This window comes from Diadema setosum, chromosome 5 (genome assembly GCF_964275005.1).
Source record: "Diadema setosum chromosome 5, eeDiaSeto1, whole genome shotgun sequence".
Taxonomy (NCBI): domain Eukaryota; kingdom Metazoa; phylum Echinodermata; class Echinoidea; order Diadematoida; family Diadematidae; genus Diadema; species Diadema setosum.
Window position 1 is genome coordinate 37730592 of NC_092689.1, and position 26550 is coordinate 37757141.

The 26550-nt window shown below is 38.7% G+C and overlaps 1 protein-coding gene across 1 annotated transcript in view; it reads left to right on the forward strand.

Moving 5' to 3' along the window:
* The window catches only part of LOC140229351 (zinc finger MIZ domain-containing protein 1-like), a 288520-nt gene that overhangs the window by 46282 nt on the left and 215688 nt on the right, over positions 1–26550 (forward strand). Inside the window, exon 2 of the mRNA XM_072309636.1 lies at positions 16751–16873. The gene's annotated coding sequence lies outside the window, so the exon portion shown is untranslated. The remainder of the gene's footprint in view (positions 1–16750; positions 16874–26550) is intronic.

Here is a 26550-nt window from a genome sequence, read left to right on the forward strand (position 1 = left end):
AGATATTTTGGTCATAAGGACTTGTAGTATCATATTTTGAGAACAAAAAGTGATTATATACTCATCTTTTAGCTCCAAATCCATCTGTCTTCAAGTCTCAGAGAACAAGATCAACATCCCTCTGTTTGCTATTTTTGCTACTTTGTTGAAATGAACATATTTTACCAATTTGTGAATGTTGCCAAATCACCAGAATTAGTGTAATGGGTGTATATGAAGGATATATTACAACTATTAATCAGTCTGAATTGATTGAAAAATTAATCTCCAAAACTAGAATTACTCACACTGTAACTAATAAGTTCTTTTAGGTGCATAGAATTTATATATGAAGCATGCAAAGGTACTAAGACAAAACACAAAAACACACACCCCCACCCATACACACATATACAATAAGATAAAACTCATCGCAAACCATTACATGGCAATGTGTTAATGTCTGGTGGTATTCTTGGACCTAATGATGTGTGTAAATTGTGTAGCCCTCATGAAGGTAGAGCATACAACGTGCAATGATAAATTCCGTTTTTATCATGAATAAAATCCTGTGTGTTCCAAGTGAACAAAAAGGGTAGATCAACGTGTAGATGAAAAGATCAATTGGTAGGCAGGTGGATAGATATGAAAAGGTTGATAGACAAACATAGATAACAACAGGGCAGACAGTCCAACAGGTGTCATGAACAGGTATATCCATATCTTCCTTAGACTGGGGCAGTGCCAACTTGGAGAACTGCCTCAGTCTAAGGAAGATATGGATATACCTGTTTGGGACACCTGTTGAACTAGCTGCCCTATAGTTATCTAAGGGCTGATTTTGCTATACAACATACACTTTCCGTAGACACTTGCCCGAGTATACTTAGGACTCGTCGTCAAGGGGTTAAACCGTGATGCCAGTAATGTGTCATTTTTCATTTTACATTTCTTATCTATACCAAGGGGGTCACTTTGTGCATTATAATGTCTCCCTTAGCCTTTTAAAGTCACTTCACCTCCCCCCCCCCCCCTTGTCTCTCTGGCTATGTTACTGTATTCCTTGGTGCTGACCTACTTTCTTGCATGTGGCCACTCCTTTTTCCACAGTATACCCTTTCCATCCTTTATTCTGATTTTTTCTTACTTGCCACCTTCCACTTGCTCCTTTACTCCTTTTTGTGTTCATTTACTCTCCTGTCCCTTCTCATCACCTTTGTCACACTTCCCTTCAGTTCTCAGGGTTGTCAGGTCACTTTTCACATCACTCTTACCCACCTTGTAAGTATTGTCTGCACAAACACAAATTGTCTAACGTCTTACAGACCCTATATTTTGGTGATTCTCACTGCATGCTGATACACAAATTTCAGAGCCATTTGTATCAAAGCTGTTCATCTGGTGGCCAACTTTTGCACTATATCTGTGATAGATAATTTGAGACGGGATGGAGTGGGAACAAAGTGTATGGACAAAATGTAAAGAATTAGAAAGTTTAAAGCCTGGTCTATTAAAAAAAATACCAAGGTCATATACTGTAAAACAAGGAGTGATCGCATGCATTTTAATTTCACTAATTTCATAAGAGCCAAGATTTTCAAAATTAAAATGTGTGCAAAAAATATATTGCTTCACTGTAATGGATAATCAGTGACTTAGTCATTTTGTCAGCCTCTAGTGATTGGTCTCATATCACAGATGGACTATGTACTGTACATCTAGTTAGAAACCAAATGTTGATTACAACTCTCAAAACAAAATGTGTGAGAAACGTATTGTTATTATGTGCATATTCATTCTGAGTGTCTGCTTATTAAATGTCAATGTTGTTTGATCATTTTTTTTTTATTTGAAAAAGAATTGTGTGTTTTACAGCTGATTTGTTTCCATGATTTGTGATTTTATGGCCACTTCATATGTAGCTATCCATCAGTCTGCAGAGACCATGGATATGAACCCTTTCTCACTGTCCTGCTGTATCAGTGCATTCTGTGTCTGAACAGGTAATGTCATGCAAGTTGCACAAGTGTCACATGTGGATCATCTCTGTGCTGTATGAGTTGTGGGTCTACTTTCTGTCGGTCCGCTTCTCTTCTGCTGCACTCTTCAGTTGGTCTTTCCGTGTCTTTTGTCGCACAGTCGGGATAGCTCTCCAGCTGGAGTGATCAATGGTAAGTTGCTTCCAATGCCCTGCGTTGATGGCCAGAGCCTTCTAGTCCCTCTTGACCACATCTCTGTAGCACAGCTGAGAGTGACTAGTTTCTCTCTAGCCAGGTGCCAGTTGTCTGTAGAGGATGTCTTTGAGGATTTGGCCATCCTCCAAATGATGGACATAGCCTCACAAGCAAAGTCTTGCATTGCCTGCAGAGGATGAATGTACTTGGAAGGCTAGCGTGAGATATAACTGATGTTTGGCACTTGTCCTTCTGTGGGAAGACCAGTATGTGGCAGATATACCTCAAATAGACGACTTCAAGTCTTTTCTCTTTGCTGGTATAGATTGGCCAGAAGCTACTCCTATAGAGCAGTGTGCTGAGGATGCAGGCATTGTACGCTGCCATCTTTGTCTTGAAAGAGAGTGCAGAGTTCTTCCACACCCATGTGGGGAGAGACAAGTGAGTGTTCTTACTGCCTTTTCTATTCTCTTGTCAAGCTCTACATCCAGGATGAGTTTGCTGCAGATCATTAAAAGTTACTTGAGCTGGTTCAAAGCTTAAAGCTTATAGTCATCAATGGCGATGGAGGACAATGCCTCTACACCCTCTCCCTCATAGCTCATTAGACCAACAGTCAGCCCAAAGACCTTGCAGGCCTGGGAGAAGCGATCCATTTGGGTAAGGAGATTCTGCTGTGTATGGCTTGTAGCAGCAGTATCATCCACAAAGGGCATGTCTCTGATCAGGGCCTGCTATACTTTGGTTTTGGCTTTGAGGTGGGTGAGGTTGAACAACCTGCCATCTGATCTGGTGTGAAGGTAGATCCCCTTTGTTGCTAAGCTGACGGCATGTATCAAGAGCAAGGCAAAGAGGATCCCAAACAGAGTTGGAGCAAGGATGCAACCTTGTGTGATGCTGCTGTGTATGGTGAATGGCTCTGAAATGTTGCTCTTGAAATGCACTGTCCCCCTCATACTTGTATGGAAGGACACAATGAGGCTCAGAAGCTTTTGGGGCATCCTATATTTGGAAGGATCTTGAATAGGCACCTCTCTGCTGACCAAATTTAATGCTTTGGTGAGATTGCTGAAGGAGAGGTACAAGGGTATTCTCTGTTCTGGGCATTTCATCTGAAGCTAGCGAAGGCAGAAAGTCATGTCTGCCATTGATCTTTTTTGTGCAGAAGCCATGCTGGGATTCTGGGTGGACACGTTTGGCAACCTTTTGTAGGTGAATACAGACGAAACATGCATAGACTTTGCCAACTATGCTGAGGAAAAAGATACTCCAGTAGTTGCAGTCACTTCGCTTGTCCTTATCTTTGTAGAGGGTGATGATCTTAGCATCCCTCATATTCTGTAGCACAACACCTTCGTACCAGCACTTACAGAGGACTTTTTGCAATGGGAGCAATAGCTCAGCTTTGCGGTGATTGATCATGTCATGTGGTAATCCTTGGTTGCCTGGTGCCTTACCTGAGCTCATCCAAATGCAGTTTGGTGTTGAGCTCCCCATGGTAGCTAGACTCTTGATGGCATCAAGAGCTGAAATGAACATAGCATCCTGTCTGGAGTAGATGTCGTAGAAGTTTTCTACCCATCTCTCTGCCTGCTGATTCTTTGCTATGATTGCTTCCACAGCGGAGGATTTAAAGATAATATAAAGTTTTGGTACCTCAAAAGTTTCCCTGAATTTCCTTGTCTTAGTTTGTGTTTCAGGTTAAAGTACCTTTCATATAACTAACACTGTGAGACTTACTCGCCCCAAAGTGCTCTCATGTCTTAGTAATCATGCAATTAACTGCGACCAGCAGCCCCATACGCATAGCGTAATGGGGCTTCGCATTGTAGCATTCATTATCATGACAGATTTAGTATCGCGGGTAAATATCAACTTAAAATCCAGAAATTTCTTCAATTTGAGGACTTACCAATTAAGTTCAAGTATTGAAAACAGGCTTCGGACAACGTTTGGTTGTGCCAATAGTCCCTTTCTGTTTGAATTGATGACTGAATGTGACTCGGTCGAGAGGACCTTTGGAGAGCTACATGCACTGAATACTACGGCCAGCGTATGCGCACACATCACATGCACACAAATTTCAAATCCATGAACGGATAAGATGTCTGTGTGCGCATGCGCTGGCCGTCAATTCAGTGTAGCTCTCCCAAGGTCCTCTCTACCGAGTCACATTCAGTCACCAATTCGAACAGAAAGGGACTATTGGCAAAACCAAACGTTGCCCGAAGCCTGTTTTCAGTACTTCAACTTAACTGGTAAGTCTTGAAATTGAAGAAATTTTTGGATTTTAAGTTGATAATAACCCGCGATACTATATCTGTCATGATCCTGAATGCTACAATGCGAAGCCCCATTTAGCTATGCGTATGGGGCTACTGGTTGCAGTTAGCTATGCGTATGGGGCTGCACGCTGCTGGTCGCAGTTGTCATGCAATAATGGTTTCGTACAATACGTGTACTACCTTGCCGCCGTACGGCGGCGGCTTTGGTACGAAACCATTATTGCATGATTACTAAGACATGAGAGCACTTTGGGGCGAGTAAGTCTCACAGTGTTAGTTATATGAAAGGTACTTTAACCTGAAACACAAACTAAGACAAGGAAATTCAGGGTACCAAAACTTTATATTATCTTTAAGGGGTGGTCTCTTACTTAGCACTGGTCCCAAAGCTTCCTTGATGCCAATGTACATTCTTCTGATGTTCCTGCTTATGGCAGCAGTTTGAATTTCTTCACTCAGTCAGATGCAGTACACCGTGGCCCAGTGCCTAACTGTCTGTTGGACCTTGCTTCTTTCAGCCCTGAGGATCTGGAGGTTCTTCTTTTTGGGAGACTTCTTGTACTCTGCTAGTATGGCACATTTGGCTCTAGTGTTGGGTGTCATCTTATTTGACTTGGCTACAAACCAATCATGTAACCAATGGTTTTTGCCCCCAAAATGGCCAAAGCTATGGATGCTTTGTCACAGCTCTTCCCACTTCTTTGTGCCGGACTCCTCATGACAGAAGGCTCCAAGTTCCTCCTCAAAGATGGTGGCAAACTGCTCCACAGTTTCTGGTCAGCATATATGTGTCTTTCGTCTCTTTGGCTGGTGTGGTAGAATTTCTTTGACTGCATTCTGAATTTGCAACACACAAATGAACGGTCAGCACTCACACAAGATTAGGGTCAAGTAGCATGTCTTTGAGTGGTGTACATTGTAGGGATCCAGTCCAGTTGTTGCCTGTGTTTGGAATGTGGATGTCTCCAAGAAAACTTGTGTTGGGCAGTGATCTGGAAGTGTGAGTCAGAGATGCCAACTGTTACTTGTGTGCAGTATTCAAAACACACGCACACACACACAAAAAAAAAATACTGCAGGTTTCATGGAAAGTGAAGTGTTTCCCAAATTGTCTCACTACCCTTATGGCTGGAAAGGTCAAATTGCTGATTTTCCGCCAAACATATCCCTTGTCAGCCCTCAAAATACTGCAGTGCCGTTTACAAGGCCACACTGCCTCATAACATTTTTATGCCTCCGCCACGAAGTGGTGCCGGAGGCATTATGTTTTCGGGTTGTCCGTCCATCCGTACGTCCGTCCGTACGCCCATCCGTCCGTCCGCATTCGTTTACGCGGTAACTTGAGAAATATTGACTGGAATTTTACCAAACTTGGTCCGAGTATAAAGTATGATGGGGCAATTACTTGATTAGATTTTGGGTGAAATCGGCCAAAAGTCAAAGGTCAAAGGTCAAGGTCAAATCATAATCATGAAATTGTATCCGTTTACGCGATAACTCAAGACTGGATTTAGCAAATTTCACCAAACTTTGTCTGAGGATGATGTATGATGGGACAATTACATATTAGTTTTTTTAGTGAAATCGGACAGAGGTCAAAGGTCAAAGATCAAGGTCAAATCCTAAAATTTATCTGTTTACGTGATAACTCAAAACTGGATGAAGCAGCTTTCACCAAACTTGGTCCAAGGATGATGTATGATGGAGCAATTAGTTGGGGAGATTTTAGTGACATTGGCAAGAGGTCAAAGGTCAAAAGGTCAAGGTCAAATGCTAAAAATGTTGCTATTTCCCCCATATCTATGCAATGCCCGAAGGTATTTTATTGAAACTTAGTGTAGACATGTACTACTGCGTAAAGATTCTCCAGAGAGAGTTTCATGTCATAAGGTCAAAGGTCAAAAGGTCAAAGGTTAGGTGAAAATGTTGCAATTTCACTTTTCTCGCAAATGGTTTAATGGATCTTCATAGAACTTGGTACATATGCATGTACTGACTGGCAGGGATTATCTAGGGAATTTAGGGGTCATGGGTCAGTATGTAGTCAGGCGTCAAAGGTCAAGGTCAACTCCTCAAAATTTTACTGTTTCCCTCATATACTAGTGTATATTCAATGCTTGCATTATTAGTTTTAAAACTTAATATATACATGTTGTATTACCTAATGGAGATTCTCCGGGAAATTTCCAGAGGTCAAAGGTTAAGGATCAAAGGTCAGGTTTAAATGAAAAAAAAAATCTATTTTGTACTGTAATTACACTCTTTCTTCATACCTTGAAAAGTACTCAATGCATAAACTTATAACAGGGTTGGTCAGAAGTCAAGTAAAAATCCTCAATCCCCCAAATATGTGTACCTGCACTCTTAGACAATTATAGCAAACCCAGTTTGAGGAAAGTGAACATTCAATACATTTCTGACAAACCTGTCATATCAGTATTTTGCCAAGTTATGTGAAACTGTCATCACACATTGTGAAGACATTGTACTATACACCTATTGGGAGAATCATGCATTATGGTGGAGGTATCAGTCGCCATAGTGACATTTCTAGTTTAAATGTGATTTTCAGGGTATTGGTACACTTTAACATAAATGCACAGGAAGGATAGTACACTGTTAGCACAATTCCCGCCATGGTGTCAATCTTATGGTAGTGCTCTGATCCAGCACCTTACAATGCAGCACATGTATATGAAGGTCTTGGTTTCACTTTATTCAGACTTCGGGAATTTGTGATGATGCATGCAAAGGAAACAAGCCAAATAGCTCTAACACACACACACACACACACACACACACTCAATAAATTGTTGATGGTTTTGCAAGCTCTGTTTGATAGCCAACTGTATGTTTTCCATCTGAAGAGGGCTGCATACCTCTACAGAGTTCATAATAACAAGCAATGAGTCATTGAACTGTACATGTCTTTCAAGTATTGTTCAATAGTGTGATCTTTCTCCATTGGCTGATTCAATCAAGTAGCATACTGTACACATGAATGTATGCCATTTATACATGCATAAAATTTGCTATATATGAATGACCGCAGATCTGACACCGTAACAGAATGCCTGATCACATTTATATATTCATATATGTAATATATATATTCACATACATTGTATATATTCATATAATCATATATTCATATATTCATATAGTCCTATATGTAATATGGACCTGTTGATCATTTGTGATTATTTGTAATTATTTGTAATTATACAGTTACAGACAAGCCTGATTTCACATAGACCATGTACAAAGTACAGCCGGGCCAAAGGCGGGGCCTATGGCCGGACCCAAGGCCACGGGCCTTAGCCCGGAACCAGGGGCCCAGAGCCCAAGTGGGCCCAGGCCCAGGGGCCCATAGCCCAAGTAGGCCCAGGCCCAGTGGCCCAGGGGCCCACGGGGCTCACGGGGCCCAAGGCCGGGCCGAGGCCAGGAGCCTAAGTGCTGGCCCAAGGCAGGGGGCCCAGCCAGGGGCCACCAGACTGAGACCACTACGAGTACCAGTCATGACTTGCTGTGATAATGATGTGACAGGCCTGTGCATACACATATTATGTAAATACACTGTACACTAACTATGCACAGCCCAGTCGCTGTATAAATCGCGACAGGGCTGCACCTGAGCAGCCCACAACACAGAGCAAACACAAAGCAAATTTTACGATTGCATTTAGTTTTGAAACTTGACATCATTTTTTGTCATCTCAAATGCATCAAAGACAATCTTTATTAATGAGACTTCACACTGTACCTGTTTTCCTGGGGTTATTTGTGGGAATTCTGCGATCTGGGTACTATTCGCAAATCTAACAACATGTGAAAATATCAACTCCTGATCATGTAACGTGCATTTGTACATTTCTGTGTTCACTGCTGTATTCCATGAACATGAATTCAACAACTACTGTTATATCCTGTAATATGAGCTGCCAGGACAAAACTCACATAATACTATTATGCTCTGATTCTGTATAGCAGTCACTTTCAAAGCAATGTATTGATACATTTCTGCCAGCTAAAAATTCTTAAATGTCGGTTCACCCATGTGAACGGGTACAGAAACTGAAGCCTAGGTGGTGGGTTAAGCAGAATTGCTGCTGTCCTTACAGTCCCACTCATATGTTTTCATGTTAGTCTAATGCTAGTTTGTGGCAATAAGAGAGTGTGCCAAGCAGTTTGCCAAGCAGGGATTCAGCTGGATATCGAAAGTGATTAGCCATTCTGATACTTGAATTTAACAATACCATTTAACAATTCCATACCACCTAAAACCCCAACCCTATCAAATTCTTTAGAATTTCTGCTATCAAAACAATGATAGGATAATCTGCAGATAAAGTCGATTTTTTCTGTCAAAAATCTGCTGTTACTGTGTTATTACCTCCGCCCAGGGGGAAGGTTATGTTTTCGTTACCGTTGGTTTGTTTGTTTGTTTGTTTGTTTGTTTGTTAGTTAGTTAGTTTGTCTGTGTGCAAAATAACTCAAAAAGTAGGTAACGAATTTGGATGAAACTTACAGGAAAGGTTTAGATTGATACAAGTAACAGATGATCAAATTTTGGTAGTGATCTGAGAATTTTGGAGGAATTTATGAAGGATTTTTGATATTTTGGCAGGTAGGGTCAATGAATTTGGGAGTTCAGGCTGTGCGTATTTGAGGTTTGCATGCGCGCACTAGTGCGTGCTCTAGTTTCTGCTAGGGCGAGGCGCGCCGTGCAGCTGAGGTTTTATGACGTAACAAAGGCTTCTATATTGGGAAATTGGGCGACTTTCAGCACACAATGCTATAAGTATGTATGGGTGGAAATCACTTCTATGGAAGAACAAGATCAGTGGTGGAAATGAGCTGCATGCTTGGCGGAGGTCTGCGCTCTCAGAGTGCTTCTGTAGTTTTGAATGTCTTCCTCTGTGAAAAATGTGAAATCAATGAAAGGAAAAAATATGGTACCTGGTAAATATTAATAGCTGTGCACATTATTCACACATGTACTATACAATGTATGACAGTAGCATATATTCACTCACAAAAAAACACTGATACCGGTACATGTAAAGGAGTTAAAGAATCAGCAGACATAGTTTTACAAGATGTATTGCAGAGTTCAATTAATATTAGTGTTATTATTATTATTATTAGTAGTAGTAGTAGTAGTAGTAGTAGTAATAGTAGTAGAAGTAGCAATGATAATAATAATGATAATAGTGGCTACTTGTATAGCGCACAGGTCCGCTTTTTAGTGCTCATGGCGCTTCATAAATGAAAAGATACATATAACACATGTTCAAGCATGACAACAGAGAAGAAAATGGCAAACAACAACAAACACATACCAGATAAAGAATACAATTGTTCCGAACATTGTAGACTGCAATTATAGTCCTCAGTGTGAGAGGAATAGGTAACGTTTTGAAGTTTGGATTTGAATGTTTCTGTAGATGACAATATTATAGCTGTACACACAGAGAAAATGTTCCAGTTAAAGAGGAACGTAGTCATACAAAGTGTATGTATTTCACATTTTTCAGTATTTTCAATCTTTCATATCCATATGCAATGGGCATAATGGACTCATTTGCATATCATTTGCATAGTATGCTATCATGGGGTGTGAAAGTATGCTGAGTGTTGACATATAGGTCATCCACTCATTGTATCCCCCAAACAGAGTTCGGAGGATACTTATGGATTTGGCCTCCTTGCGCCGCGTCCGCCGCAGAGATTTTCTTGTGAGCACTGTACTGGCTGCAGTTCTTCTTAGATCATCTTCAAATTTGGCATGAAGGTGTGTTATGGTAAAATGAAGACGCCTATTGTTTTTGGTGATGGTGCCCTCGCTTATTCCGTCTTTATACATGGAAAAGTAAATTTAACAGGGTCTGTTTGTGTGTGCGACACTGGCCTTTCTTCGTGACCAATTTTTTTTTATGCCTCCGCCAACGAAGTGGCCGGAAGCATTATGTTTTCGGGTCGTCCTTCCGTCCGTACGTACGTCCGTCCCATTTTGTTTTTGTCGATATCTCAAGAACCGTGTGGTGGTTTTACACCAAACTTGGTATGAGGGTATATCCTGGGGGGATAATACTTTGTTTGGATTTTAGGGTCACAGGGTCGAAGGTCAAAGGTCACAGGTTATTTTGTGAAAAAAAAGGTTGAAAATTCATGTTTTTTCTCCATATCTCGCAAATGGTTCAAGGTATCTTCATGGAACTTAGTATATATGCTTGTTCCAATGGGCAGTGATTATCTAGGGAAGTTGGGGGGTCATGGTTCAAAGGTCAGGGGGTCAAAGGTCAAGGTCAACTCCTCAAAATATCACTACTTTCCTTATGGTTATGCAATGCCTGAAGGTTTTTTTTTTTTAACTTGATGTATGCATGTATTACCCGATATATATTCTGTGGGAAGTTTCTTGCCAAAAGGTCAAAGGTCAAAGGTCAAGTGAAAGTGTTGAATTGCACTTTTTCCTCCATATCTCAGTAACTCAAGGTATCATCATGAAACTTACATATTTATGCATGTTCAACCTAACAGTGATTCTCTTTGGAACTGTGAGGTCAAAGGTCAAAGGCCAGGTTTAGATAATGCTATTTTCCCATTTGATACTGAAATTATACTTTTTCTCAATACCTTGAAAATTACTCAATGCATAAACTTATAAAAGGGTCAAAAGTCAAGTAAAAATCATCAGTTCCCCAAATACCTGCACTCTGACATTTTTAATCATTCATCCAATTGAACCTAGTTCTAGGAAAGTGAACATTCAGCACATTTGTGGCAAACCTGTCATTTTAATATTTTGCCAATTGTGTGAAACTGTCATCACACATTGTCAAGACATTGTACTATAGACCTATTAGGAGAACCATGCATTATGGCGGAGGCATATCAGTCGCCGTAGCGATATATCTAGTTTTTTTTTCACCTGCTTAGGCACTTCTCACTATGTCTCTGTCTTCCAATATTTTCTGTATAGAACATCATGGATATGGTCTAAGAAATGTAATGATGTGTGACATGATTCACCAAACCCTAACCCTACCAGTGAAGGAACCTGTGACTTGGGCATTGAGTGTGCGTGTCATCCCGAAGGCCTGATAAACCCAAATTATATTGATTACCTAACTGGTAGTGCTGACTTCTTAAGATTATTTTCTTCCCAGTTCTACCCACATCACTGCTAAAAACCTTTCCCAGAAACTTAGAGAAAGCTACCCACCAGATAACATTTGAGGTGTAGTCAAGTGTGCAATTCATACTCAATAGATCAATTCAAACTATTGTAGTAGATTACTTCATAAATATAAATTTGTGTCAAACCATTGTAACAGTTTTATAAGTTAGACAAGATATAGGCCTAATTAAGATACCAAACTTCTGATATTCTTTTATACAAATATCAATATTTCTTATCAGGATCAGTGTAGGCAATTTTTAAGAGACTTTTTTTTTTCCAAACCTATTCATCTAACTGTGTGCAACTTTAAGAGGATAGTGCTTTGATTGTTCATAATCACATATGTAGCTACCCGCAAGTACCGGTAATTCTTGCATCATGATTTATTTGTCTTCAATATGTATCCTGGGCACCGTTTCATGAAAGTTGTCAGCCCTGACAAGTCATCAGTTTCTGACAATCACCATGGTAACAGTCAGACACCAGAGCTTCTCAGCTAATCAAAACCTAGGATTTTACTGAAGTTGTCAGAGACTGACAACTTTCATGAAACGGTGTTCTGATAACTGTATGTATCAGTGGTACCCATAAAGGTATGAAAGAAGCACATACACATTTAACATTTCATTGTCTTTTTTTTTTGCACCTGTACAGAAGAAGTTCTTCAGGGCTAAAATTTGATTTAGGATATGTTTCAGTGGCATTGAGTTACATGAAATCTGTTCTTGTGCATGTCATCTGATTTTGTCCCCAGTATCTGTAGGGATATTTTTCTACATAATAACTTTTTTATGCCTCCGCAACAAAGTGGCCGGAGGCATTATTTCACCCTGATTGTAGAAAGAAGAGTGTGTTGTGTTCCTAATTTAGTCCTTATGAATCCTGTTTCAGCACTCCAATATTGCAATATTTCCGGGGAGCAATAAAATGCATGCACAGTTTCACATCTCTGTGCCTGGAAGCTGAGATGTTGTTTACTTTTGGAAAAAGAAGAAAAACAATCTTTTTTATGCAATGGAAGTGTTGTTCCAAACTGGCCGTGAGAAGAAGTTCTTTTTCAGCTTTCAGCTTTCATCTGTAAATGGACAGTGATTGCTATCTCACAGCTCCAAGTAGTAAACTGTTGTGAGCATATTTTTCGTAGCTGTGGTATAAAAGAGACATCCAGTGCATGGAATCACTGAATCGTATTTTGCCTATAACCATGCCCGTGATGACTTGATACACAAGATATTTATTAGTAGTACGACTTTAGTTATACTGATGATCATAATTGATATGATTTGGGAAGTAAAGTTGTTGGGAAGAAACTGGCTTAGTACTGCTACAAAGAAAATAACTCACAAAAGTGTTATTGTATCAATTTTTATATATCACTGATTGTATTGACTTGGAATGTAGAGGGAATTTAGAAAGAAAATGTGATTTTAAAAATTTATGTACTACCCCCCCCCCCCCCACACACACACACATGCACACAAGAAGGCCCAGATGTAAATATGCTAGATAAGTGCTGCCCTGTAGCTAACTAAAACCAACTTCTCAGAATTTCAGTTGTAAAAGTTTTGAGTTGGAAAACAAGTGCGTTGTCTAAATTTTTTACTTGTACTTGTGGTATTCAACACTTCTTAATTTATATGGTATCATGAATAAAACGGGAGAAGTCTCAGCACATGTGTTCCTCTGATTTCTCTGTTTTGAATAAGAGCTTGAAGCACATGACATTTTAACTACTTGAGAAGGCTCTTTTAGTCAAGTGTCATTTGACAGGCACTGGGACAATTTGTCAAATTTGAATTTTATCTCAGAGGAAGCTGAGGTCCTTATTTAGACTAAGAAGAGTGACAGAGTAGATTAGATATCAAGCTATTTAAAGGTAGTATCAAGTTTGGGTTGTCTATATGTAATTAAAGTCACTCTGTCAACAGATAAAAGAGTCCCCAAGATAAAGACATAAAGATATTAGAACAAATCAGTAATGAAACAGATTCTTGAGAGGTCACCATATTATACAAAATATTATGTATATTTTTTGTCTCACATCAATGCATTGAAGACCAGTCTCAAGTATACTCAGGCAGCTGTCTATAGGAAATGTGTGCTATAGCAAAGTCAGCTCGTCCTCAATGGGTTAAATACTTGCTTATCCCCCCCCCCCCAAAAAAAAAAGAGGAAAATATGCATTTCAGTATTTAATATTTAAGACTTTTGAAGACATTATATATCCCTTAGACTTCGTAATGTAGGGTCCTCCAAAAGTGTTTGCACTTTTTTTTTTTTTTTTTTTAGGATTCACCTCTTTTAAGTAAAATGTTGTGTAGCATTACTTAAGCTACTTAGAACTTGGTTTTTTTTTTACATGCATTATAGTATAGTATTCAAACATTAATGTATGTCTAGATGTATGTATGTATGTATGTATTTTCATTTGAATGTGCACACAGATTCTATATTTGTCACTGAATTTAGATAATATATCTTAAAGCAATTATCCTGTGAAAGTAGCTATAAAATCCCAGTTCTAGATTATCATCAAATCCCGAAGAACTTCTTTTTTCATGTGGATCTTGCAATAATTGTTTGCTTGAGTGCAGTTTCAGTATGCTGAATATGAAAAGTGATACACTTCACTAATATTCAGTTTTATTTCCTGTGAAAGTGTTAAACATCTGGTCAAATGATGGCCTCCATGAAAGGGACATGGAAGAAAGCACGGTTGTATATTGAAATCTGTATGCTGGCAATTTTCTTTTCATTGCTCATTCACATTGGTGAGATGTTCACAATCATTTGCTATATTCAGATTACTCCCAAGTCACTCTTTTCCAGAGCACGAACAAGAAAGTAAATGAAAAACAAACCAAAATTAACAGACAAACACAATAACCACATCTTGCCTCAAATTTTGACACACAGAAAACCACGGTAATAGCATCCTCCAGTCCCCCGCTGCGCAATTAGCATTCCCAGAAGCGGGCATCTCGAGCCAGAGTTTTTGGAATAAAGATGTTCAGCTACTCTGGAGTGGCTCTCTCCTCCACGCGGAATGCCACTTGTTTGGCATTACAGCTCTGTAGGCGAACTGGAGAGAGCTACGGTGACATTGGGGCATCGATTTGGGGGGGGGGGGGAGGGAATATCCAACCAGCAAAATGCTCTTGAGTAGGTAAAATAAAAAAAGGGGCAAGGCTGGCTCGCAGAGCGTCATCTAACGGGAGCCCGCAGTAATGGGCATATCGACAGGTAATTGCTTCCTTTCGCACTTGTCGATGGAACGGGCTTGCTTCATCCAGTAGGAACATAATAGCCAGCAATTTTTCCATGAAGATAGAGAGGAAAAAATAATCAGTTTACCTCAAAACTGTTACCCATCAGAAATCTTTAATCTGATGTATATTCATAGGTGTTTGTGTGTGTGTGTGTGTGTGTGTGTGTGTGTGTGTGTTAGTTTGTGTTTCTGTAAATGATGAGATAAACAAGATGTTCGGATGCAATTATACTCTTTGTCTAAAACAACATTCCTTCATGCATTTCAGTACTGTTGTATACACTTGCAAAACTAACTGCACTCAGAGGGCACCACTCCCCACAGTGGCTGTATGATCACTTATGCCATAGAGGCTGAGCATGCACCTTGGAAAAAAATAAATCCAGACTATGATACAAATCAAAACTACTAAATAATCATGTGTTCCTTTTGGGTCTAGGGCAATTATCCCCTTACAATTACCCCAGACTCTTCCCCTGACCCTAACCCTAACCCTAATCCGGAACCCAATCCTAACCCTAACCCAAACTCTAACCCAAGACCTAATCCCTAACCCTAATCTTTTCTCCAACCTTATCACTAACTAGTATTTGGCTCGGGGTAATTGTCCTCGATGGGGTAATTACCTTATACAGTTCCTTGTGCTGTAATGGACCTATTCTGATCACCAAAAAAAAAAAAAAAATCATCAAATCTGTTCCTAACTTTTCGAGTAACATTGCTAACAGTCAAACAAACAAACCAACACGCATATGCCAGCCAAAACTAAACCTTCATGGTGGAGGCAAACATTTATGCTTCCTTGTCATTCTTAGACCACTTCTCCTCTACCTTACTGCCTTACCTGACAGGTCAACGTGGTGTAATTATTTTAACTGTCGAGTTACAGCTATTTAACCGATTTACCTCCGAAAAAGAAATATTTGCATTTGTAACATAATTTCATATAATTTTGTTAATTAGTATCAGTTCATATAATGTAATGAAAACAAAGAATGCTAATGATCAAATAACATTTACTCTTGTTCAGCAAATCTATCCATTGCCCATAACACCTTAAAATTCATTGTGAATGAATAACTCTATACAATCTTGTGTGGTGTCATTTATAGGTCATACTGAGAACAACAGGCTTGAGTGGACAATGAATTGTAAGTACTAACACAAAAACTGAAAACAGTGAGGTCTGTGATAAAAAGCTATAGCTGGATTACAGTCATTACACAACAGAATGGTGTAATTATAGTCCATTGCATCAGTTGGAATAGACTTCTTCAGGTTTAGTGCAAGGACCTCAATTCATAGAGTGTGTGTCCTGTTGATATTTCACTACCCATGGGACAAAAGCATACACTGGCTCCCTAATTAAGCCATCTATCACTCCCTAAGTCTTTTGTAATTGAATGTAATTCCTCGTGCAACTATAAACGGAGGTGATAACTAGCATCATTACAATGCGGGAAGCTTGACACTTACTTTGGACTCGGTTGTTTACCTTACAAGTTGCCCTTTGTACCTCTCGGCAAGCCCCCCCCCCCCCCCCCCCCCCCACTTTATCTCCTCAACCTGTTATCAACACACAAATGTAGGTGCGTGCACATAAAAGGGCACGCTACAAGTCTTGATTAGTTGGCTATTGGATGAATTAAGGTCAACAAGAAAAACTGGAGAAATGCTTGTTTGTATTACTTTACAGTCGCCTTCATTTTATCTTCTAGAGAGTGCCGGGAATCGAATACCAAAAACTTGTCTACGCTGAACTGTTTAGATGCATTGTTTTCAACCTGTAGCTGTTGTAAACTTGTACTCAAAATTGCCTGCATGTTTCAAAGAAGTTTGTGTGTGTTTATCCCAACAGGAGCCCTTCCCTGGACTGAATATTATGGTGTTAATGAGTCGAGGGTAGCCAAATTGCCGAGGGAGCTAGTCTCAAAATTATCCTGTCGTGACCGAGGGGATTGTAATTCAATATTGGAAGCAGGTAGGACTACCAGGCGCAATCGCTTGCCTTTGCTTCTCTTGTCTTGATTTTTCCTTCTTTATTTCTTTTTTCCTCGCCTTCTCTCTCTGTCTATCTCTCACACTGTCTCATTCTTGTGATCTCCACACCGTGGAATTGATCAACTTGTTTTAGAAAGACCAGGTGGGAGGGTGGGAAATGAATGTTTGTTTCATGTGACGGATGGCCGCGGCATCACGACCGTCAGATTCGGTATGAGTGACGAGACCATTAAAGCCCTCAGCAACTAGGATGACACAGCGGGGAATGAGGAGAGAGAGGGAGGTAGAGAGACAAACTGAAAAACTGACTGACAGACATAGAAATAGTGATACAGACACCCACAGTAGATAAAGGTATTATCAGCTTATCCCGTCTGTACATACAGAATACATTACAATGTTATGTAGCCTATATTCTTAGTCAGTATGCTTTGTATATAAATTCAGACTATGTTTAGTGGCATTCTCGATCAGACAAATGAAGACAAAAAGTAAAAATCATTTCATAGTTATGCAGAATTGTAGTTTTTCACTGTTAAAATTTCCCTATGATTCTTAATGGACACGATAGGAGGAGCAAATTTTCCTGTAACACGCACTTCCCATACACACCTGCCTGAGTATGCTCGCGACTAGTCTTCAATGGGTTAACGGCTGCTTGTTCCATCTGCGTGCAAAACGTACCATAGACGGAAAACTGCAAATATTTCAGATGCTTGCAGAGATGATTTAATTGGCAAAATGACAGGATTCACTGCTGGAGAGATGAGGAAGTGGATATTGTGGGAGAGACAGAATATTTAGATTAGGCCAAGTAAATAATTACACACTGCTCCAAGTTGATGTGGGCAAAGCTGAAAAGTGGCACTCGGCACAGAGCGTATCAGTATGTCACAAGGAATGCGAAATGTTACGCCACAATAGGATGAATACAGACTGCCAGATGAGGTTAAACAAAACAAAGCAAAAACACAGTATGAATAAATATGCAATGTGAGTGATTCCTAAGTCAAAGCAAGATGGTTGTTATAAGAGAAGGCATACTGAGATAAAGGAAACCAAAATGATTCCGAACCCACCTACTCTTCAGGATGCTGGACTGAATGTACTCCAGAGTGGATGCTGCAGTGTGCATAAAAATAGGAGTGGGAATGTACTCTTAAAACAAAAAACAAAAACAACAAAAGCTGGGAAGATCACTTAATCTGTCACAGGCAACAAGCAGTGAGTGGAGGTTGAACGCTGATGATTCCTGTTGGGGAGGGAAAAGAAAAAAAAAGTCAACAGGAAACCAAACTGGCAACCATGTGGTGCCAACCCCAGCAATTTACATTACCTTCCATGTTACTCGCGATAATATTTCACCGTTTCATCCTTCTCATCAGTCTTGCGAGACTCAAACAAGGCACGAAGGGGCATGCCAGACTTGTCTTGAAAAATGCACATACCAGGGCAATATTGACTCGAGTCGGCCGCCTTAACCCCCTCCGCTCCATTGTTGAAAGGCTGCGGGAGCTCCTCAGATGGGCTCGACTCTGTTGCATGTATAATTTTAACATGGTCAGCAGGTAGAGAGAAGTATTAACCCTTTGTCTGCTATGAGTGCAGATTGGCACAGAAAACCCCATAGGTTTGTACACTCTGTCTAAAGTCCACTTGCACGCAAAGAGTTAAAGGGATCGTATAGTTTTGGTTGAGACCTAATTTCAGGTTTCTAACATTTTTTAGTGAGATAATGAGAAACCTCTTATGAAATATGAAAGAGCATGTACTTCCATGAGGATTTCAATGTTTATTTGATGAAAATTGGTTTTGACATTGCTGAGATATCCACAACAGAGCGATTCTAATAAAGTGTAGGATCCACCTTTTATTACGATCGCTTTGTTGTACTTTCAGTCATTCCAATCCCGATTTTCATCAAATAAACTTTGAATTCCTCTTAAAATGGTATGCCCTGTACTATTTCATAAGTGTTTTCTTGATATCTCGCAAAAAGTTAAAAGCCCAATTCTCATTTCCACCAATACTGTACCATCCCTTTAAGGACTGACATGGGTTTGATGAGGATGGAATGGGACCTCTTGGTGACGGTGTGTAGAGTCACATCACTTTGAAATTTATTGTGGAGAGTCTTGCATGTATTTATATTTGATTCTTGTTTTGTCACCATATCGTCCTGGTACACATGGATCAATTAACAGTATCTGTGCCACAACATTTATCTCATTCTAAAGTTTGTCTCCTATACTTTAAGTACAATCTATAGTTTAATGACCTGTAACATATATATCAGTTATAAAATGCTCTAAATGGAAATGGTAAATATGGGAATATAATTATGATGTCATATTGTCTTTCAAGTGATTCAGGTTTTACAGGCTCCATTTTTCAGTTGACTACTCTTTCCCACTATTCCACTATATTTATTTTTTATTACCATTGATGCATTGTTTCTATTAGTTCGTTCATAAATTTCATATTAAACTTTATGATTTGTATTTCTTACAAATTGTTAAAATATGATTTATTAAAGGTAAACTTTGTATTCGTATTACCTTTTTTGGGGATGGAAATAAAGTGAAATTGAATTACATTGAATTGAACTGAAATGAATTGAATTAAATTGAATGGAATTGAATGGAGTTGAATTGAATTGAATAGAATTAAAAAATTAAATAAACTCACCAAAGTTTACAAAGGTGACATATTTATGTAGTATCTCGATTCACATTTGGCACAGTTGTCATGCCATAAGAATCATAGATAAAGGCAGACATTTCTACCTCAAAGAAAGCTCTCATTTGCAAAATTGTTCAGGTTTGAACAGATATTACCTGACAATAGTTATAGATCAAAACTAATTATGTCAAACACACATATCATTACTTAAACTTCTCATCAGATGTGAAATGTTCCCAAAAATGTAAACCCTTTGTGACCCCAAATCCTCAAGTGTGATTAGTTCTTTTAAAGAACATAATGAAAATACCGACAATGCTTTTATACTGTTAGAAAATATTCTTTCAAATGAAATTCAGTTGAAGTCTATGCCAAATAAAGTAAACTTTGGATTACTCATTTTTGATGGCCTAAATATTAATTGCGCTGACACCTATTACTCTAGTGTCGAAAAATGATTTTTTGTTAATAACTTTATCTAGAATGTGTGTGACTATGAATAGCTAGAAAGAGTGTTCTGCTGCCTTTCACTCAAGTAGGTTGGCTAACCAATCTATTCACATTAGGCGTTTTCACATCAGCCCGATAAAAATCCAAGCTGGAGATATTTTTCGCGATCGCAAATTAGCGCACTATTTCATTTCCTATTCACATCAGCCCGAAGGGAATTAGCCCGAAATTTTTTTGAGCTAATTCAACAGCTGAGCATGCACAAACAGTGTCGGGTATACCAGTAGAGCGCGCGCTTTCAAAAAAAATTACCCGCGTGATCGCCATGACACACGCTAGGCATGATGGGATGCATCACGCTAATTTCTTGAGGCGATTTCACATAGTCAAATAATGCGCTAGTTTGCAAATTATCCCGCTATTTCGGAAATGTCCCGAATTTGACTCGAGAAATTTTCTCAATCAGAGCGATAAAATTAGTGCGCTAATTTGTATTCACATTATCAAATAGTGCGCTATTTCAGAAAATAGCAAGCTATTTTGAAACATCAGGCCGATGTGAAAACGCCTATTTATCAAATTTATGTTCTGGCCTACTGTGGCCCACATTGTTGTATTTATTTCAAATGCTTTCTGTATCAGGTATTGAAGCAGGTGGGCTTCATATTAGCAATATAGATTCTGATTTGAGATTAGCATTCCTATGCAGTTGCAGAAGGTACCCATAGGCAATTATGTGAGACACATCCCTCTGAATGAATAATCCTGCAAATTTTCTGTGAAAATATCTTCTACAGGTGTGCCTGATATGTATGCAGCAAAGAAATGTTCAGCCCTAAATGTCAACTCGACAAATAAATGCAAATCCAGCTGCATTATTCTTTTCTTTTATATTTTAAATAGAAGGGAATGTAAATGGTTGTGAAGCTCAAAATGAGAAGGAAGAAAAAAAATTTAAAAAACAGTTAAAATCAAAAACAGAGTCATTTCCCTGTGCAGACTGAATGATTTTGCCATCTTCATGATATCTTGATGTTGTGCACCATGAATCATAATTTTTGATAATGACAAACTGTTGATAACCATTGAATCACAAATGTTCTGCACAAGGTTATAATGTCAGAATATCATGACTTCAAATTCCAGAGTCACTGGCCCGAATTCACAAAGGTGTGCAATCTTGTCCTTGATTTAAACCATGGACAGAGACCGTAAATTTTTATGGGGCGCCAAGTGTCACCTGGTCTATTTCGTTACAAAATCAGTTATTTTGTTGACGAAATGACTATTTTATTGACGAAATGCTCATTTTGTTGAATATGATCATTTCGTTGACGAAATGACTGATTTCATAACAAAAGAGGCCCTGCGACACTTGGCGCCCCATACAAAACTACGGTCTTTGTCCATGGTTTAAACTTTGGACAAGATTGTGCCACCTTCGTGAATTCGGGCCCTTACATGTATGTATTTATATGTGTTGCGGTATATATTCATATTTTTGTGTATCTCTCTAAGAACATGCATATCTCTGTATATGTGTCATATCCATTTCTGGCTTTCTCAGGCCTTTGTATGTTGTCGGTGTCCTAATATGTGATATCATGCATCAATCTGGGAATTACTTTGTTTTCTTACCACAGAAGCTGATAGAATTACGTAAATTTGCTGTTCCAGTTAACAACTTACTTGGAGTATAAGATAATCATTAATCTTGAGGTGATTACTGGATGTCAAGTACCTACAATGTAGTGATTAACCCTTACTGTATCAATGAATCAAAAGTGCACAAATTTCACACACATACCTATGGACATGTAATATGGTATGCATGCAGAGGGTTAAAAGGCTGATTTCAAGAAAGTTAAGCACATCTATAACACCTGAAATAGGGACAAAACCATCAGAAGCAGAGATTATAGAAGTCCCTAGATGTAAAGCATCAAAGCATCAACAATTAACCAATAGAGACATATCAGGCCAGGTATGAGGGAAATATATAGCCAGAGGCAAAGAATGGGTTTCTACATATATGAAATATAAAAGTAGAAGACAGATGGCATAATTTTAACACCGATTATTGTGCACTACCAGCCGCAAGGAATTTCAGTCTGTCAGCAGTAGCATTCACACAGACAAAATAGCAGGATCATGATCACGATCCAAATATCAAGATTTTTTTTTATTTTTTATTTGCGCCCATGCAGACAGACAAAACATCCTGCTAATTGCTCATCAGGATAATTTGTCAACCAAACTGTAATTTACTGAAATGATTACCCTTGCCCTTGTGTTCATGGATGTCGAATCGTGCTTGTTTTTAATGACGGGATTAAAAATGTTGAGATTTTTTGCTCCAGTGTTCATACACTTGCTGTGGTTTGAATTATTGTGCGACAATGTATTTCTCAAATTATGACAAATCCAAAATATTCGCAAGATTTCTTGGGATTAAGATCATACTGATTGCACTATTTAGTGGGATATTTATGTCGACACAGGCAAAAATCTTTAGATTTGGATCGCGGTGCAAATCTTGAGATTTGTTCCCATCAGTGTGAATCCTACTAATGATGATTGAACCATGCATTATGATCACATGTGCCACAGACGAGCCTCAGAAAGTTTGTAATTCACGGACCTAGATGGTAAATGCACTTGCACGGAGTGGTCCATGCATGCTTAATATAAACCACAAATAATACAACTTTAATATGAACGTTGTATCGGGGGATTCCATGTTAAGGTTAATTGATATCAGAATCAGCCATGTTCTCGTACATCATGATCTTGTGCGACTGGAGACTAATGACTAATAGATAAACCATGGTTGTGTGAGTGCTATCACAACAGATCACTCAATTAAGCATGATATTCATTATTTCGCTCCTTTTTTTTAAAATCATCATGGCAACAAATCATCAACCAACAACATTCAGTTACTATTGGCGTGCCAGTATGACCACAATGATTTCCTAAATGTGACCGTGCATCACAAAACGAACAGAAAGTCGCACAGACTGATTTTGTGTGAGGACTGAAAATAGATGAAATGGCTCAACCTAACCGATCTTGACTTTTTCATATTTTCTGAAAGAGCAAGTCTTCTTCTACATTATGCTAAAATTTGGGATCATAAAACAGGCAGGAAAGTGTGTTATTTTAGCAGTTTATCTCCAACATTTTTTTTTTTTTTGTTGGATAGAATAGTGTGATAAGGTGTCTTTAGAGTCCCCTTTTCATTTTTTAAAAACCTTGTACATGCTCTTCACTTTCAACTCTAATAACTTTTGAAAGGATGATGCTACTGCTGTGAAAGTTGGCATTGATTATGGACAGAATGCCTTAATAAGGCATGCTCAATTTCAGTTTAATCTGATATTCCCTTCATTGTTGTTACACCGGTGGTTTACGTCCTGTTTTTTGTCCCATTCATCGCACAGCCAGCACAGCTTGGTAAAGATTAAGCATTTGAATAGACACTGCATTTCAGAGCCTCTTTTCTCAGTTCACACTTTTCCTGAGTGTGTGCTTTCTTTCCAGTATTTAGATAGGTTAGGAGAGCCAATTTGATTTGAGTTATACATCATTTTAAATGAGAGCAGACTTAAAGTCTGCTCTTTCAGAATATTCTCTTAACTAAAATTTCATGTCTGTTGACTTTTTGTTTGTTTTGTGATGACGGGTCACAAATTCACACAAAAGCAACTGAATCTCAACATGAAGCTTGATATAAGTGATCATTCCCTGATATACTTTGCAGTTGTCACAGCTTAGGAAACTGCAAATGTAAAGTGATTAAAGTGAAAAAAGAAATTTGCTATTCTTTAAGCAAAAAACAACAACAACAACAAAACAAGTGCAATATCCTAATTCTCTCATATTGAAAATTTCAATGTTGGGAATGTTTTAAAAGAAACATTTTCTGTTTGGCATTCAGGAAGGGTATTACTATAATAAGGTGTTTTTATTGAGCCATTGTATTTTAAATGCCTATTTGTCTGCATGCACGCAACATTTGAACTTCAAAGCCAATTTTTGTATTTGAGCTACGTCATTCCACAGTAAAAGGGTACTTTTAAGGGATGTCAGTTAATTTAATATTTCCAGTGTGCATTACCCCAATACAATGTGATGTTATAGAACACTAGAATATTTGTCAAAATCAAAAATTTGGGGTGAACTTCACATTGTACACAAATTGTATGTTACACTGGACAAAAATGTATGTACCAACTTATGAAGGTCAGGTAACAAATGTTCATTGAAACTTTGTTGTTTTGGGACTGAATGGCCTGATATTAATAAGAAAAGGTAACAGCCCTAAAATTTTATTGAACACTGTTTAAACCTGTTGAGGACGGACTGATTTTGCTACAACACACATTTCCCATAGACACTTGTCCGAGTATACTCTGGACTCGTCCTCAATGGGTTAAAACATTTCTAGACTTAGTGGGGAACATACATTGTATGTAATGTTGTCAGACCAAAGTGTCCCATTTCATAATAATAATGATAATTGTTTTGATATAAACTCCAAATTTTATTGTCCGAAAATGGAAATTCTTTTTGCCCAATTGATCGTGGGCCCGGCAGCCACTGAGCAGCGCCAGATCGACGTTGCTCTAACCTTTTCAACTGTTGAACGGCAAACAAGGTAGCAGCAACTCCCATCTTTTAACGTCTTTTGGTATGACGCGGCCGGGGTTCGAACCCACGACCTCCCGATTGTGAGGCAGCCGCTCTACTTACTGAGCCAACACATTTCGGTCTGTAATACTTTTGTCTGTCTGAATGAGTGTAAAAACTCAGTTTTTGGATTCTGATCGACATCCTGCCATTCTTTTCTGTGTGAATGACACCAAGATGAACTCGAAAGCGAGCATGACTGCTTCATAAACCATATTCCCTCCTAGCTTCCAGGTTAACCCCTAGCATGTGTTGTACACTACTGTATCATTGCCCATTATCAGGTTTATCGCTATCGACTGTGTGTATGTATTTCTTCCTGTTCTGTGGTATAATCATTGAGTGGGACTCATGCTGGAAAGTGTAATCTTTCTTAAAGATTATGTGCTGTGTGTGGATGCATGTCAAAGCTTAAAGCAACAAGCTGATCATCAAAGTTCAAAACTTTGAGTTGATCTTAAAAGATTAGAAATGTTGTGTGAACCTAAGTATTATTCATACATGAAATGAAAGAACTAGCCTGGTAATTGAATAGGAGTTTAAATTGTGTGTAATTTATCATTTAACTGCTTATTTATCAAGAGATGATATTTTTTATCAGTGCAAGTAACTGTCTCTGTATTTTGTGAGGATACTGTAAAACGAGGAATATTCGTGTGCATTTTAATTTCGCGAATTTCCCGAGTGGCAACATTCGCGAAATTAAAATGCACGCGGAAGTTCTTGCATACCCAATATGCATTGGATGCCAGTGGCAAGTCGCGAAATTTTCATGCTGCGAGAAAGGCGGCAGGTTCCAATTCGTGAAATTTTCATGCCGCAAATAAATCGTGTTTTACAGTATATCTTCTTCCTAAAAGATGTCTATTTACCTTTCACCCTCTCATTTTTAAACATTTTTGTTGAGATCCCCCAATTGAATTTGTTTTGTTGGAGGAAAGTTAAGGACACAAAATACATAGGTTGTTATTAAACAGACACTTTGATTTATCCATTCCTGAGTCTCCCCCACTTGCAGCCGAACCTTACTTTTCACTCTCTCTTTTGTTGATATATCACATGTGTATGTAATATATTTTGTAGTATTTCTATTTCTTGTGCAACCTTCTCTAGTTGACTGATACAATGAACATTGAGAAACTGCCAAAATGTTCCCTGCTGTAGGAAGAATGCAAGGGATATTCTCTCAAAGTGGGGAAAATTTGTTGACTTCGCTTTTTGGAAAGAGATAGAACTTTTTTTGTTTGAATTTAATTGATAACAATATTTTCTCAACTTTCAGAATCAGGACATGGTATTCCCACAAAATAAATGGTAGGGCCTACATACAGTGGTATATTATCGAATGTCACTGTGGGCTGCTAGAGCACTGTATTTTCCATATATTTTGTGAGGTTTATGTTTTCACAACTCTTGCGATTCTGGTGCCATTAGGGAATTTAACAGTGGGCAGTAAAAATCTACTCTGATCCTGACATGAATGCGATGTGCTTGTGTACGTTTCTCAGTTAATCACCATCTTCCATGGTCACAAATTTAAACACTCACAAAATATGTCCCCATTCGCGAAACATTAGACTTGCTAGATATATGGCATGTACAGTAATATTGAAACACTGCTTTGAATCAGAACTTGGCCCAAAGAGTGAGTCAGATGTCCTGAGTGCTGCCATCAGATTGTTTATAAATCTTGTCACAAACTCTCTGTTGTTTGTCTTTCCTTTTTCTTCTCTTGTTTTTGTGTTGTTGTTTTTTTTCTTGAAAGATTGTCCTCTTCATCCTTTTTCATTCAGGTGGGGGACATATTCAGTCAATTTAGCTACGCTATATATT